The sequence below is a fragment of the Paramormyrops kingsleyae genome, chromosome 21 (assembly GCF_048594095.1).
Source record: "Paramormyrops kingsleyae isolate MSU_618 chromosome 21, PKINGS_0.4, whole genome shotgun sequence".
Lineage (NCBI taxonomy): Eukaryota > Metazoa > Chordata > Actinopteri > Osteoglossiformes > Mormyridae > Paramormyrops > Paramormyrops kingsleyae.
The window spans coordinates 7,376,263-7,390,268 of NC_132817.1; the positions used below are offsets into that span (position 1 = coordinate 7,376,263).

General features: G+C 47.0%; 1 protein-coding gene across 3 annotated transcripts in view; it reads right to left on the bottom strand.

Moving 5' to 3' along the window:
- stag1a (STAG1 cohesin complex component a) overlaps window positions 1-8,611 on the bottom strand; it is a 28,872-nt gene extending 20,261 nt beyond the window's left edge. The window contains exon 1 of one of the 3 annotated variants that reach the window (XM_023824421.2): window positions 8,304-8,611. The gene's annotated coding sequence lies outside the window, so the exon portion shown is untranslated. Of the gene's footprint in view, window positions 1-8,194; window positions 8,253-8,303 lie in introns of those variants that run through there. The other 2 variants (XM_023824417.2, XM_023824418.2) reach the window with 2 other exon arrangements.
- Between the last annotated feature and the right edge of the window lie 5,395 nt (window positions 8,612-14,006).

Below are 14,006 nucleotides of genomic sequence, written 5' to 3' on the forward strand. Positions count from 1 at the left end.
TAGACAGTGAATACAAAAATAAACAAACTGAAAAGCAAGGCCCTGTGACATCTTCCCAGGTATGAGGTAGAAACTGTACAGAGCGGTATTCACTCAGCACTGGGATGTTCACTACACACTGTAGGGGCTCTGTGATCTCATACACTCAGGGTTGGGGGATCAGGACCTTTCTGTGGTGCGGTTAAGGGACAATGGCGTCACTAAATTCAGTGTTACGTAAAACCCTTAACAAGGACTAAGATACAGTTAACACTGATATGGATAGGATTAGGTGAATAGACAATGACCAACCAAATACAATGGGGGTTGGTGGGTCCAAAGATGAACAGCTCCAAGACAAGGAAGGGGGCCGCAAGCCCCCACCACAGGCTCTAATGTTCCATGACACCCCCTGACCCCAAAGAGCTGGGAGAGGCCAATTATATACAAAAGACAATCAGGCAAACCAGCTGGCTGAGCGTGCTTCAGATTGGGAGGGGGGCAGTCATGCACTGTGCCCCTACAGGACAAACACTGAGCCAGCTCACCATTGAGGGTCGAACCATGACTGAAAGCCCCCCCCCCCGCACCGTCCTGTCTCCCCAGCACCATTGTGGCATTCTTTTAATAAGATCATTACATCACCACTGGTCCTACGAAGTCAAACCCCCCGACACGGTCAGCTGCCTACGATGGCCAACACTAAACAGAGGAACAGTGCCCTTGCTTTTGTGGATCGCCGTTGTCCATCCAGCTGACGCACAGAGGGCCTGACATTACTCTCAACGTCTGTCCCATTTCATCAGCAATGCAACCAATAAACTCTTCAAAGCTATAAATACTGGCAGGAATATCACCCTGTATTAGTATAAAACTGAGAAATGGTATTCACCGGCAACCACACATGCCATATTGAATTTTGTTTTCAATTGCCTACTTCCTGACTGCACATTTTCCCTCAGTTGAGCGGGACGCACAAGGAAGAGGCAGATTTCTCGACATTTTTCACACATTAGACATTCTCCTTCCAGAAGCTACCCTCTCTTCTCAGCTGAAGTACCCTGAGAGCTACCAACGGGCTGTTGTTGTTTCAGTCTTTAGTCTAACTTTTGGGGCCCCTGACTGATCAATCAATAACAATCATATGCGAGACGTTAACAGACATGCAGCAGAGAGTGAATCACAGAAGATTCATTTAAAGTCAGTGACATTTACACCAAGCACTAACTTTATCATCAAGTCCAATTAATTTGATGCAAGATCAAGCCAGAAGCTGCCCTTGCAGCTCGGAAAAGACATTAAAATTCAAGTATAAACCAATAAAAGAACAAATGCCAAACTGGAGGAAGCCGTCTGTCTTCTAGCACTGCTTTGGAGATGTTTATACTTCAGAAGCACCAATGGGTTTCTTATTCATCTCAGATCTGGCATGGACACCATGTTGAAAGACATACTTCAAAATGTTTGCGGAGCTGCACTTCTTGGCATGAGAAATCACAGCTCCCTGTGGCCACACCCCCAAGCCAAGAGACCACGCCCACCATGGAATGCAAGGCAAGGTCAACCATCAGCGGTCCTGCTAGGTGCCAGCTGGGCACACAGGCTGGAATTCCACATCTCAGTTACACCAGACAAACTCGGATGAAGACTTAAATCTGTCAGACGTTACATTTTTCACCGGCACATTAGCCTCAGCACTACCCACTCAAGTCTCCTGCCGCCACCATAATGCCATCCAGCGCTGCCATGACGACCCATAACACAGCCATGCTTCACTGTGGTAAACCAAAAAGTACCACCTGAGATGTACCACTGCTTTACTTTCCAAGGACATAGTACTAAGCAACCGTCATGAAGCGTCTATCAAAACAAGGAAATCCTTGTCTACTCTGTAAATAAGCTGAAATGGTCACCTGCAACGTAAGGCACTTGCTGTAAAAAACATCTCACACTGCAGAGGTCAGTCACTCCAGCAGGGTGGCTGCAGAGCAAACAAAGCAAAGGCTTGGGTCTAATCACAGACACAGCACAGTGTCAGAAGGCAGAAGGGGGGCCTTTCACTGGCTAACCTGTCACATTCCACACACAGAAGGTAACCTTAATCTATCAGAGCTGCATTTGGCAACACAACGGAGGGCCGTTACCAGTGACAACCACAAGTGTGACAGCCGTGAGCCACACAATGCGCTTAAAGGCGTGCCGCATGCACATATGTGCGCATGGAGCGCTAAGCACGCCGAAAGAAAAACACAGCTACGTGCAGCAAATCTGCAAACACAGACAAACACAGACACACTGCTTCCTTGTCAATGGACTCAGAGACGCCGCTACGTCTGTGCGCTCTCAGCGACTGGAGATAAAGGGCCCATTCACCTGATGGAATGGAATGCAGTTGCACTGGGGACGAACCCGAGGGTTTAAAGACGAAAGGACGAAAGTGCACATGTGTGGGATGCTCCTGATGACAGCAGACCAAGGGTTACAGAGCTGTCGCAAAGAATTAAATACGCATACATACACACACAATTGTTTTTTGGAGATTAGAGTTTAGACACACCACAGCACACAGTGCACAACAACGAAATGTGTTCTATGCATTTAACCTATATGTGACATAGCAGGGGGCAGCTAATTCAGCGCCCGGGGAGCAGTGCTTGGGGGCGGTACCTTGCTCAGGGTACCTCAGTGGCGACTTGCTGGTCGGGGATTCGAACCTGCAATCTTTCAATTACAAGTGTGCGTCCCTAACCATTAAGCCACCACTGCCCACAGCCACCACTGCCCACATGTCAGTATAAGACGACACAAGTTTTAAATTATTTAGGGGGAGGGTGGGTAACTGACATACATGTTGCCCAGATGTTGATCTTATGCTGCTTTTTTTGTTTATCTTAATGCAAGTTCAGCAAATTATCCACCCCCACACAAATACACACACTACTGCTCAGCGGCTGCAGTGTAAATAATATATTTACTATATAGTCAAAAAAAAAAATCATTAATAATAATTGTAGCTTCTCTGCTCTCTGCAAAAACACTTTGAACGAACGGGTTCATTATTTTCTCTGCTTTTTCTGCTCCTTGCACGACTCTCCTAACTGCTGCTGTACCATGAACAGGCTCGCACTGATGTTACTGGGCTTCTTGCACCCCTCCCAAAATCAAGGCGGCAGAAGCCTGAAACACCGCGCCTGAAACGGGCGTCATCCTGCTTGGACGGCTTCCTAAAAATGCACAGGGCCGCACTATCACAGATGTGATCCTGAGAGATTAATGGCTCAAGTAATTCACCAATAGTAATGTTTCCCCTCCGCAAGAGCGCTCTGTCCGTCCCATGTCCTCACTTTGACGTTTCATGATCCGTGCCCATCTACAGAAGTAATGTAACACAAAAATCCAAGCAGCACAAATTTTCAATAGGAATTTTATTTTCCCTTCATAACATGCAGACATATTTAAATTGAATGCCTACACAAGCATGCAACACTTAAGAACATGTTCCAGCATATAACATTTTTGATGAACAATCAATGCAGCGCAGCAAGACACTAATGAAAAGAATAAGTTTTAAATTCCTTAAATTTAGATAAACAGATCAGGGGCATCACACATTCAGTGACAGAAACCAGAAATTCCAATTCTGTGATACATTTCTCCAGGTTATGTCATTACATACAACTACTCGGTAAACACTGTAATCCAAAGCGCAGGTTGATATTTCTTTAAAACGTTGCTATTAGTGAAGCCGCATAACCGGCTAATCGTCAGGCAGATAATACAGTCAACTGAGAAACAGATGCAAGCTGCACCTTTAAAAGTCTGAGCAGGATCAGTGCAGACTTCTGACCTCTGCTCCCAGGTCCCCCCCCCCCCCCCGTCATGGTCACATGGATCGCATGTGCAGACACCATCTTTCCAAAGCTCTGACTGCACGCGGTTTGCTTGCTGCACCACAAAATGGAGACGGACGGACGGAGAGGGGGAGAGAGAGAGAGAGAGAGAATGCACTTGGCCCCCTGGGGGTGGGCAAAACGTGTGCTCTCAGTTTCCTATTAGCAACAGGATTCACTAGTTCCACCGCTCCCAACACAGACACCGAAATGTCTCAGCCCCCCCCCCTCCCCCCCCGCCTTAGATGCAAGCCAAAAATATCTCCCACCCCCACCTACCACCCATCAGCTAAGGACAAGGGGATGCTGGCCCATCTCCCACCTGGCACATATGGAGATGCCTGTGGAGTGCTGGAGGGGGGATATTGCTGGGGGGGGGGGGGGGGGGTCGGAAGGCAGCCATTTTCTCTTCTATGATTGTGGCAAGGAGCCCCCCCACCCAAGCTCTAACTGTTGAACTGATATTGTCAACTGCCTGTTTAAACAAAAAGATTGAGAGATAAAGCCATCACTTTACATGATAAGAAAGTGGCTGTGCGTGTGTGTGTGTGTGTGTGTGTGCGTGTGTGTGTGTGCGTGTGTGTGTGTGTGTGCGCGTGTGTGTGTGCGCGTGTGTGCGTGTCCTAACCGTTTTTCGTAGAAGCCTCTTCCTGATTAGCATTTATGTGATGCAAATAAAAACCACCCAGCAAACGCATCTATAAAACTGCATCCACAGCTCAAAACATCCGAAATATTATCAGCACGAGAACCAAGTATCGAAGGGCACTTTCTTCACTGTCAGCCCAGACCTTTGATGGACACGACCAGAAACGTGGAGCCTGAAGAATCACCCACCCCACCCCCCCCCCAAAAAAAAACTATAATGCAGTTTTTAAAATTTAAATCAATATGATAGATGCAAGGCTTACTGCCTTTTGACAAGTAAACATAATCTTCCAGGAAGCAGGGGGGCAAGCAGCACAGGATCTGGACTTGTGACCAAAGTTACTCGTCGACACCCCACGGGAGACCCTTCCATTGTACCCTCACTAAAGGACCTAAACTAGGTATAGCCAACGGTGTAACTTCACCCTAAGCTGTTTGCTCGTTAAAAAGAGAAAGACAAAATTGCATCAGCACCCACGAGAGGATCCTCGCAGCACTAGATCCACAGGGCAGACATACACCGATTCGTACCTTTTCATATGGGCCATTAAAAGCCACGTGCAGAAAACACCTGGTCACCATGATGTCACCATGTCGTCAGGTCCTCTTGCTGAAAGCACAGAGGTGAGAGATCTGTCTAATGGGACGGGACTGGCGAATGTTTTCACTAGGAAGACGGCTTAGTGAAATGACCAGCCATTGTATAAACCTTCAAGCTGTGGTGGTGGAAGGCAGCCTCTGAATCCACAGAAACAAATCACTCCCGGTTTGGGACGCCCAGGGGATTCTCAGTGAGAAGGTGACATCAGAACAGGGCCCATGGATGCCGGCTCTACGCGGCCCACTAACAAACAACCGTCACCATGAGCCAGACAGAGCCAGTTAAATCCAGATGAAACTGGTGCGTGAGAAAACACGCGGTTCTTGACAGCACCTTCAGACAAAGCCTCGTCTGCACTGAATAGCGACTCGCGTGCCATAGAACAATAAAGCCCCCGTCTCCATTATACAAGGCCAGGAGGTTTTCCTATTACTACGTGGAGCTCGTTTTTTCATGTCATTTTAAGGGCCACAAAAATTCCCTTCTGCCTTCAGCCGCTATTTTTCCTTCCCTCTCTCTCGCTCGCTCGCTCTCTCTCCCACTCCATTTTCTTTGCGGCCTTGAACACAATCCAAACTTGCCTGGAACATCGAACGCCAGTACATATCAGCAAGGCAGAAAAACACAATGAGTACTAAATCCAGGAACTCGGAGGAACTGTACTAACAATGAAATACTCATTCAAGCGAAGTAACAACAAACACACAAAAGAGAAAACCTGCATTATAGCAAACCATTGTCAAAGGCCTTCAGTGATTTCATCTATAATCCCTTTTTTAATCACATTTACAATTCTTGGAAGTCCAGCTGACATCTGAATAGCTGGTGGATGACACGTCAACAGATGGACTACTATTCCGTCAAACACCAGATTCCAGCTTCCCTGGCATGCGATTAGTCAGGACAGCTGTTAACCCAACAACGGCTGTTTCACCATGGCGACCTGTGTCGGCACTCCCTGGCGCAGTCTTGAACGTGGACTCGGCGCCAGGTGCATGCTGGGAACAGATCTGTGGTAGGACACTGTAAATATCAAACTGAAGTGCCGCTTAATTAGCAGTGCAGATGTTTTTGTTATTACATTTGCCATTTATACTGGACAAAAGCTTCACAGAAACCGATGACTGTCTTGCAAAAAAATAAAATAAATAATGACATTTGACCTTGACAAATTTGTTCTAGCACTTCTGGTGATATTCACAGTTCACTTGTATTTGTTAACATTCTGATCTCTGTGTCACGTTCCTTCTGTCCAAAAAGCTGTGTTTGTGAATGTATCCTCTAAGATTCAACGTGTTTAAGCTATTCTTTGAAAACTGACTAAACTCAGCTACTGTCCCTTCCATAATCCAATCCAACAAACCCTCTCCAAACCTCACGGTACCTGGATGCACTCCTACTGGTATCTCAAAGGGATCTTAAAAGCACACCAGAGACCAGGACCACCAGGTGACGGCAATATGGCTTATGAAACTTCCATCCCCAAATATGACAATAAACATCGCTTTTGGTAATAAACACAAGTAATGGCACCCAAAGACCAAAAGCTACAGGTTCAGCCAAATCAACAAAATCCCAAAAGTCATTTAAACGGAAAGCACTGCTTGTCCAGCCATATGCTTAAAAATAATCCTTTAAGTTTCAACTGCACGGGGGGAAGAGGGTGCTGAATAACCTGATTTGTTCAGGGACTGCTGGCTCCCTACGAAACATGGCAATCCACTATTCCAGTTCATTTCCTCCAACCTTCTCCAGAAGGACAGTGCTCACTTTCTGGCCTGCACCCCAACACACACACAAGCACGTGCACACACACAAAACACTCATTATTAAACTTCACATGGAACATTTGAGGAAACAGAGTGCCAAAAGCTCATTTCAGATTTTTGAACCAGATAACTCTCAAGACACAACTACTTGTTACTGTAACTCAACCACTGGAATCGGATCATCATCAATCCTGCATAATTCAGGTAATATGGTGGGTCTGTTGGTTTTTTTTATACAGGTATGGAGTTTGTATGTCCCACATCCATGGTGGTCACATTCAGCCAGATGACTGGGAGATTACCATGAAGGGTCACGACCCTCGACTGGATCTGGGTGACCCATGTCAGCATTAATGGGGAAGCCACAGCCTGGTTCCTTTCCCTCCAGAGTGGAAATAACCTGAATGCACGCCCGTAAATGGACGACAGCGGGACAGGAGTGTGACTGCTGATCACATATCACTTCTAGGAAGATGGTGCAGTGGCAGGGAATGCAAAGTGACACCTGGACCGCGGCACCGAGTCCAGTCCAACACCCGCCCGCATGCTGCAAACCGGCACCTCGTAGGCTTGATCCGACCTCATGCCCCCGGGGGTGCACAGGGAGAGGGGGCTGGGTGTGCTGTGCCACCCCTTTATAAGCGCTAATTTCTAGTAAATGGCGAACTGTCTTTGGAGAGGAGGAGGAGGAGGGGGCGGGGGGCTACATCGCCTGCGACTCGTCATCTACCTCCAGCTTCGACTGTCCCCGCTAAACATTTCGCCTTTAAAACTAGGAGTTGGGGACCCTCTGGGTAAAAGTACCGCTCAGTCAAACACTAAAAAACAATAAGTGTCCGTATTTGGTATGGCTTTTCGCTAATGGACACAATGGCGGGCAATTTTGTTACGGCGAAGGGAGGAGGAGGAGGAGGAGGAGGAGGAGGAGGGGGGAGAGAGGAAAAAAAAAAGCTTCGGACCCGAAGCCGCCAAATGGAGTCGGTTCGGTGCAGTTTGCGGGTCCCGCCGCACCGGAGCCCCGGTGTAAGAAAAATACACACGGTCAGGGAAGTCGCGGAAAGCCTAACGGAGGTCTGACAATGTCCGCCTTTCGGAGACTGGGCGAAAAATGTCTCCCCGCATAAATAATAAACACGACGGCGGCGGCGCTAAGCCGTCAGGGGCTCCGCCGCCATTCCGCCGTCCGCGCTGTCGCCGGCGAGGAAAATAAATACAAATAAAGTCGTGTAGGTAAAATGCTTCGGGAGCGTAAAGAGATAAAAGAAAGCGCATTCCCCCCGTGGTGGCCGGGCGGCCCCATCCCCCACCTGCAGTCGCTCGCTCTCCCTCTCTCACCGTCCTCCATCTTTAATCTGCGCCACCTCTCCCTTCTCCGCGGCCCGGCGTCAAAGCCCCCATGCGCGGAAAGCAACTTACCTCCTCCGGCCATCGCCACTCCGTCCGGCGCCGTGCGAAAACCAAACGCTCTAGCGATATATTTTACACCGTCGAGGAATTTAATTTTTTTGTTTTGTTTTTGTTGTTGTTTTTTTTTTGGCTACGGAAAAAAATAATAAGACCGCGAGTAGAAACCGCGCCTTTCAGAAGAGCAGCAATCCTAAGCCGCCATCTGGTGGCATTTTCCACAATCGAATGGCGCAGCTGCAGACCGGAACCGCGGTGCCCTCTGGCGGACACGGAGCCACACTGCGGAGGCGCACCGAGGAGAGGGGGGCCGGGCGGGAAAGGGCTCCGAAAGACCCCGCCGACAGGGGACACGCATGTGCGTGCGTGCATGCGCGGGGGCAGGGGCGCGGGGGCAGGGGCGCGGGGGCGGGGACACGTGCGCTGGGGGAGCGTGAGCAGGCGGTCCTCGCGTGTCTGCGTTTTCCTTATTATTATTATTATTATTATTATTATTATTATTATCATTCATAAATGCAAGTGCTGCATGTTTCTTTTAAGGGAACGCAGCCACGCGGTCCTTACTTCTTTGTGCTTATTTTTATTATTATTATTATTATTTTAAATATTAATATTATTATAATAGTCGTTTTCTATCCATCGGTGCATGTTTCTTGGAGGAAGCGCGAAAACGAGCGTGCAGCCCTCAGCACCGTACCAAATGCGTTTCAAGGCAACTGTTGTTTCAGAGAAGCAATTAAAATAAATGTAGCGTGAACGCGATCAATAGTAGGCTAGCCGTGATGTTCGAGCTACACTGATACAGGAGTCTTTGAAAAACCATCTGTTTGCATTAAAACTATCGTTTTATTGCCTCTGCGACTGGCCAATGGTCTGTTACTTGCTATACGCTACAATAATGTAAAAAACATTTATCACAAACCTTGTGGCTAGGGGTAAGAAGCACAACCGTAACATTGTTTCTAGAAAAAATGTATTTAGAGATTAGTCCAAATTAAACACCTCAGAAATGCTTCCTGTTTTGTGTAAATGTGAAATTGTTTTATGATTTTTTTAGTTTGATTTTATTAAAATAGTAAAATGGTAAACATAAACGTTTTTTTCCCTTTTTTCTGTACAGATTGTTTTGTGGAAATAAACACAAATATTGTAAGACGTGTTACATTTAAGGCAATTGTGTGTGTTTTTGGTGCATCTGAGTCCAATGGACTATTTCTTGTAATATAAAGGCCTCTTGTGCACAGGTCCACCCACCAAAGAAAAATATTAGCGTATTTAATTTGCAAAGGGCCGCTTGGCTCATTCATGCAACCTGATTCATCGTAAAATTGTAATCTACGCACAATAGCAGCCAGAGGAGGTTGGACCGTAGTTGATCCCTGTTTAACATGACAACAGGAGCGATGAGTCATATGTTCCCAGCTAATGGGGCAAACTGGGCAGCATCTGCCAGCCTTGCCTTCCCACAATACCTGCAGCGGCCGTGTTTCACCGGTGCCGACGCATCTGTGGCGATATCGTGTCTTTGTTGATTTGGCTGGTTTAGCGGTGTGATTTTGCTGGATTAATTGGAAAACGAATCAGCTTGAGGTTTAAATACAGCAACTAATCCAGTCGAGTGATGTTTATATTTGCTTTAAACGTTCAGGAGCTGCTGTTGTCGTGAATCAGGTTAATTGAGGCGTGTTCAGTTTACAGCTCAGACTTTGTTACTGTGTCACTATGCTGGTTAGCTGCAAGGGGCCCCATGCTCTATGGGACTTAAGGTGCTCCTGTCAATATTCTATGTATGATGATCAGTTTTTGATTATAATGCATAAGCAGCTGAGATTGTGCTTCAAAAGACATTATGTGGGTTAAACATCGGTGGCCTTACCATTGATTTATAATTCACAGCGGGCATTGTCGTAATATTGTGGGAAATTTGCCACACGTTGCCATGGCGGCACGTCTCCGTCCATCTTGTTCCCTGCCCCCGGCCACCCCTGGTGATTGCAAATGCAACATTTGCACAGCCCCTCCACCGCTCTGCTAATATTCTACTCGCAAACGCAGGCAGATTACATTTATCCACCTTATCGCCTATTACCCACCTCTTTGCTGCCCCGTGGCCGGAATATTGGCGTGTTTCCAGAACAGACAAACCCAGCTTTCACTGGATGCGTATTCAGTTTTGTGCATCTATTTTGTATATCATTCAGTTCAACGTTTTCCTTCCTGAGGTTAGTGTGTCATCTAACAAATAGAATTTAAGATATTACAATGTAGGTGATGAAGTACAGCCTTTTAGGAAAGCGAGGGCTTCTCTGATTGGAGCAGGTTAGAAAGAGATGGGGGTGGCCTGGCCCCATATGATATAGGAGGGAAGACTGGAGCTGGGCCTACAGACACCCCCCAAAGCCAGCTGTACCCAGCCCCCTTGTTCCCAGGGTAGAGCTGTCTTATACATCTAAATGAAAGGCTCACCTCTGCTTGGGGGGAAGTGTTAATTCTTATCCATTATTGCTTTTGTTAAATCCTTTTCATTTCATGCAAAAAACATCCTCTAATTTCAAGCACAAATCTATTACTGTTGAATCAAAGTGTGTGCGTAATTGTGACACTTTAAGGCTGTCGTGTTCACCAACAATGCTCGCACGGAGCTTCAGCGTGTCACCTGGTAACACCCACCCCCCGACACCCCCATTCACCAATCCTGCTCCCTCCGCAATCACCCTGGGAAGTTCTGAGGACTCCAGTTGTGAATTAGGAGATGTGTATGACCTGAGCTCACAGGGGGATACTCGCAAACTCTTAAAAAGTCATAAAAGATTCAGATTTTCTCAGACTGTGACGGAGATGGGGGGCATAGCCCCAACTCGTATATCAACCATTGGATGCAATTTTTTTGTCAAATGGTCAAACGGTGATGGAGACAGTGGTGTTTTTTTCCACATGCAAGCAACGTAACCACCAAACATCCCAGAGTAAACATTACAGAATGTAGTGTTGTGCCCCCCCCTCACCACCACTTTTCAGATCTTTTCCCAAGGCTGCTAGGTGACATATGTGGTATACAGATCTGGGGGGGGGGGGGGGGTTGCGCCTTATTTTCTTCCAGGGACATTATTTCCCGTGTTTATCCTATTTCCACGGCAACTCCCTGAATCACATTCAGTGTTTCACCAAGGCTGTTTACAATAGTCAACTTTAAAAGATTTATTTTCCTATCTCTGTCAGCTGTACGGCACAGTGTGTGCGACGGCTTTGGGATGAGTCACTGTCGCATTCATGACTTCCACAGCCCATATAAGATAAGTGAAAAAACGGAGATGAAGGGCAGGATCATATTTTTGCTTTTTAATTAATAAAACAAGAAGAGAAAGTCAGTATTACTTCACTGGAGCAAAAAAGTCACTTAAATGGAAATGTCCTCTGTAAATATGTAGTAGTGTAAATGTCTGAAGTGTAAAATCCACAAATAAAGCTTCTTCAGATAAGTCCCCCTTTACATGGATTGGCCTCTGTTTCTCGTCTAATGCAGGTGGGTAAATTGATCTTTGGACATGTACGCTTTAATCTCCTTGACAACTCGCACACTCAATACTCCTACTAATGTTGAGCAGGTGGTAACATTGTCCTTTACTGCAAATATAACGCTCCCCTTGGAGGGGGCCTTGTAGGAAGGGTGACAGTGGGAGTGGGCGTGCATATGGAGTGGGTGGTCTGATTGTTTACCATGGCTTCTCAAGCTAGCAAATGTAACAATGATGTCTCGCCGAAGCCTTGGAAGGTCTAGAGAGTCTCACTTGAAGCCTTGATGCCTTTCTGAAGCTACTGTAAATATGTAGAGACTTATCTAAAGCCTTAATGTCTGCCTGGATCTATTACAAATATGTAGAAACATAGCTGAAGCCTTCCTGATTGGCTGAAGTTACAGTAAATATGTAGAGACATAACTGAAGCCTTGATGATTGGTTGAAGTTACTGGAAATATATAAAGGCATAGCTGAAGCCTTGATGATTGGCTGAAGCTATGGTAAACATGTAGAGACATAGCTGAAGCCTTGATTGGCTGAAGCTACACTGAATATGTAGAGACATAGATGAAGCCTTGATGATTGACTGATGCTACATTGAATTTGTAGAGACAGCAGAAGCCTTGCCGATTGGCTGAAGCTACTGTAGTCCTATAGAGAAGTAGCTGAAGCTTTGAGTCTGTAGATTCTGTAGAGATGTGAAGCTGAGGCATGGCTGTCCCTGCTCATCAACAGTGATATCAGCCCTCATGCTGTGATATCAGCCCTCCTGTGCGATTAGCGTGAGTAAAATGGCAGCCAAGAAGCAGAAACGTAAATCTGAGGAATACATGCCCTCCTCTTCCATGCTTTGTAGAAGGTGTGGCTAGGGGGAGGGTAAGCAAATGCAGCCAACACAATAGAACTGAATATGATTACATTAGGGATAAATCAGTGTGTGTGGGGGGTGGGGGGAGATGAGGGGCTGTGGATATCTCTGGCTCAGTGTATCTCGTACTGCTGCGATAAATCCATAGCCTCGCTGACCTTTAGCTTTGACAAGACCAGTCTGGCTTCAGCAGCATGACTCTGCTCGGCCAGTAATCACTCAGACACGTCTTGTGTTCGAGGGCGGCGAGGCAGCCACGTCCTCAACTTCATCCCACGCTTCCCGACACGTTATAAACCAAGGGCTCCCGAAAGAGCGTGGCGCCTGCTTGAACCGATTCGCTTTTTGGCAGTTTCCATGGCAACCTGACATTCCGCGAAAGGTGAGGATTCCAGCAGCGGTCTCCATTTTGAAAAGCCCCCTTCGGTCCTGTTATTTATGTTTAAAGCTCTCCTCGCTCGCTTGTTGAGGTGTTACAGGCCGGCTGCGCGCTGTGTCACCGATACGCTTGGGTGTGTTATTCTTGTCGCGCTCTCTGTGAGGGAAGCCACACAGGCTTCCCGCGGGTGTCATGTGACAGCCGGTCCGTGACCGCTGCCTTCCTACAGAGTTTCTGTCTGCTGGATCTCCCATCTTTTTTGCAGACCTTGCGTCTGCTGGTGTGAGAATATCACTATGTGCTGCAGTGTCGCACCGGGTGTTTCCCAGCGCCTCTCTGGGTCTCTGTCAGTCTCCCCCCAGCTGCAGTTTATTGAACTAGTCACTCTATAGCACTCATAGTATGTGCCTTGTGATGGACTGGAAACCCATCTCAGTCATCCCTTGCCCCATTCCCTGCGTTTCCTAGGATAGTATCCAGGCTCCCTTCATCCCTGTACAGATGCGGTTCCCAACCCCGACCAGCCCACTGTTTTGGAACGCTGGGGGTTTTGCAGAGGCTGTACATTCAAAATGCATGCATGTGCACATCCGAAAAAAATCGAAACCAAACCAACTGACTTGCCAGCACCCACCCCCAGCTTTTTTACTGGTCCGTGAATTTTTTTGCGATGCAAAAGTTGGGAATCCCCGCTCTGTGGGGTTAGGGATGTTGTGAATGGATGGTCAGCCTTACAGCTTTTGATTACAATTCCTTCCTTTTACTTGGCTTTGTTATTCTCCATATACACCACAAACAGCACTAGGTAGATCCGGCAACACATCTACACAGGACACTACATATATGTGTTGGTGATACGATTGCAGCTCAAAGTTTCAAATCTCACCCGACTCTCTGCTGTGTCCTCATACAAGCACAGCTATAAATAGCCTTTGCAATTTAAATGTGTT